General features: G+C 36.9%; 1 long non-coding RNA gene across 1 annotated transcript; it reads left to right on the top strand.

Annotated features, from left to right (window-relative positions):
* Window positions 1-494: 494 nt before the first annotated feature.
* Window positions 495-3019, top strand: LOC125274574. The gene is made up of 3 exons (XR_007186275.1): window positions 495-688; window positions 795-903; window positions 1659-3019. It is a non-coding gene; the product is annotated as an uncharacterized LOC125274574 (long non-coding RNA).
* Window positions 3020-3563: the final 544 nt, after the last annotated feature.

Here is a 3563-nt window from a genome sequence, read left to right as displayed (position 1 = left end):
CTGGTTGCTGTGGGAGCTGAGGTTGGATAAGGTCAATTTCCAGCTGTATTTTTGGCTGAACTTTGTTTGATTACAAAGGAGAAAACAAACACTGAGCCATTTCCCCAAAGAAAAGCTAGAATTTTATATGAAATAGTAGTATAAAACATAATAACAATAACATAATAACACATACATACTAATAATATACATACATACCTATAATAATACATATATACCTATATAAATAAATAAATATATATATATATATATATATATATATATATATATATTAGAAGCACCAACCAAAATTTAGGAGCACCACAAGTATAACAATAATTGTATTAGATTGTTTTAAAATATTTTTGAATATATAAATAAGAAATGTTGGAAAAAAACGTTTAACGTTTAAACATAAAACTAAACCACCAGTAGGTGGCGGCAGGTGACCATCTTAATGAGGGAGTCATTGGATCATTCATTCAAATGATTCATTCAAACGGATGATTCATTAAAGAATGAGGCAGTTGTTTATGAATGGGTCATTGGATGTTTGACTCAACTGATTCATTCAAAACGCTGAATCATTCAGACTAATGAAAACATGATTGTGTTGTCGTGAAATGCACTGTGGTTCTGCTGTGGTCTTTGTTTGGAACTATTTTCGCTGCCAAATAAGAACAAAAACAGTCAATATTGTGTCTAAAATGTGAGTGATTTAATTTTAACTACTTTTTATAGTTTATCTAACTGTTGTATGAAATCAGTGTCACATGTTCAAACTTTATGTTTTTTTGTTTGTTTGTTTTTTTCAGGATATTCAGGAAAACAGCAGTCTTGGTCGTGTTTAATCGTTGCTTAGTGAAGTTAATAAACGTAATTTCGGGAGGAGTACGCCCATCTAATCTTCCAATTAATACCAAGGTATAAAACCAACATCTTACCTCTTCCTGTTGTTAGTTTCTTTTGGCATCCCTCCTCCCCTTCTTCTCCTTTTGTACTTATTTTGCCTGTTATGGGGGGGGCAATCGGAGCTCGAGTAGGATATTCTTTCCGATCCCCTCTATAGCAGACAGCAAGCCAAATCTGTTTACCACTTACGCTAAGATTATATGGGCACACAAACTCATGAAACTCATGAAACTCAAGTGTTGATGTCGAGCCCTGTGTAATGTTCTTTTCATCTTCTCTCTTCAGCTCTACATTTTGCACGCTAGTTAGCTCCCTGTCACATGGCAATGGAGCGCAGTGAAAGGGTTTGATTGACGGCTAATATAAACCAACCTAAAATCAGCTTTAAAATTAAGAACGTAAAGATGAAGTTTAATTGGTTATGTGATAGAACGGAGGACCGGTTACTGTATCAGCTCACAGCAGGCACATACTGTGAATTAGTGAACATAGATAGATAGATAGATAGATAGATAGATAGATAGATAGATAGATAGATAGATAGATAGATAGATAGATAGATAGATAGATAGATAGATAGATAGATAGATAGCAATAAACTTAATAATATCAATAATGATATTTGAGAATAAAGTAGGTCCACCCTATTTTTTTGAAAGATTTACCCACATGGAAAAACAATCAATTAAAAAATAATACAATTATCTATCTCTTACTCTCTGTGCTCCTTCCTAACTCTCTTTCTCTCCATGTGTGTCTCTCTGCAGCTGCTCTGTGGTTTACTCCAGCTGAACAGCCTTTTGGGTTCTTTACAATCTGCCCCCCAGCTGCCTCAATTAGAGTCACGATCTTATGGGCCATCCCGCTCAAGGACAGAGCTGTCTCTCTCTCTCACTTTGTCTCTCTAACCAGCAGATGGTTAATGATTCATGGACAGGGTTGGTAGCTATGCGCACGTGTTTTGGTGAGTGTAGCATTTCTGAGGACGTTCCAAGGTGTGTTTTGTGCATGTACGTGTGAATACTCTGAATGGGGGATGGTAGGTTGAGGTCACTTGAACTCAAAAACATGTTTTTGTGTTTCTCATCTCTAAATGCTGCTAAATGCACTTATCCATTCACTCAGAACTCCATGCATACAGGTGCTAAATTTACATTGTACATATTACATTTATTTGTATAGTTTTAGGTATATTTTTTGTGTCATTTGGCTTAAAAGTTTAGAATGGAAACCCATTTTCTGCTTACTTCCTGCTGTTCATAATAAGAGGAAGTGACTCTGGTCATAGGGGGCTCTGAGGGAGATACCACACTTTAGCAATGTCCCCGCTGTCAATCTCACAATGATTTTGTGTGTAGCTTGGCACATGCATATACTTAGTGAGTGTGTGTGTGTGTGTGTGTGTGTGTGTGTGTGTGTGTGTGTGTGTGTGTGTGTGTGTGTGTGTGTGTGTACGTCCTCCAATCCTCTCTGGTCTCCTCCTCCTAAAAACAGAAACACAATAGCCCCTATGAGAGAAAAAGAGAAGTGCTCACATTGTGAGCAGCCAACTTTCCTTGTGGATTTGGAAACAAAGAAAAGATGGAGAGAGACAATGGAGACAGTCAATGTAGTCAAACAGAGTGGCACACCTCTACAGCAGAAAAGAGAGATAAAATCAAATGGCTCATTTACATGAAAGGTCTGTGGACAATACTGCTTCTGCCTGCATATGAAAATCACACTCTGGCTCTCAGAGGAGCCAGGCTCCATTATAGAAAATGAATGGATGGTTCACTTCAAAGTGTGCTCAGCAACAGCCCATTAACTGATCCAAATGAGATCCAACTAAGACCAAATTCATTATTGTTAACTCCAAAGATTTTACTGCCAATTATGTGGCACATTTACTCAATTTATTTGCAACCTTTATTTGTGCTCTTTAAAAGAATGAAGCATGACAAGACAACACCGGTCGACATTAACTTGTGTAGTTTTTGCATAACTACTAAATTTGTGCAGTGGAACAAAACAAACATGGAAAAACATGGAAAAAAGGATTAGTTCACTTTCAAATGAAAATTACACCAAGATTTAGTCACCCTCAAGCCATCAAAGGTGTATATGACTTTCTTCTTTCTGATGAACACAATTGGAGAAATATTAATAAATATCCTGACACATCAGAGCTTTATAATGGCAGTAAGCATTACCAAACGAATATATGCTAAAGAAAGTGTCTCCATCCACATCCATCCATCATAAACATTTTCCACACAGCTCCAGGGGGTTAATAAAGGCCTCCTGAAGCGAAATAATGAGTTTGTGTAAAAAAAAAAAAATGCGACGCCGGTACTGGTTTTTTTTTTGTTTTTTGTTTTTTGAATACGGAAGGCGGTCTGGTGGATGCTAGATATTTTACTTCATAACTTGATAAATATAGATATTTTTTACACAAATGCATCGTTTCGCTTCAGAAGGACTTTATTATTAACCCCCCGGAGCCATGTGGAGTATGTTTATGATGAATGGACGTGGATGGAGGCACTTTCCTCAGCTCATACTCGTTTGGTAATGCTTACTGCCATTATAAAGCTCGGAATGTGTCAGGATATTTATTAATATTTGCTCTGTTTGTGCGGTTCATTTGAATAAGAGTGAACGCTACCATCCAAACACTGGTGCCACCAAAC

Source organism: Megalobrama amblycephala, linkage group LG9, assembly GCF_018812025.1.
Source record: "Megalobrama amblycephala isolate DHTTF-2021 linkage group LG9, ASM1881202v1, whole genome shotgun sequence".
Taxonomy (NCBI): domain Eukaryota; kingdom Metazoa; phylum Chordata; class Actinopteri; order Cypriniformes; family Xenocyprididae; genus Megalobrama; species Megalobrama amblycephala.
Note: the sequence above shows the minus strand (reverse complement) of the source record. Positions and strands in the feature narration are given on the sequence as shown.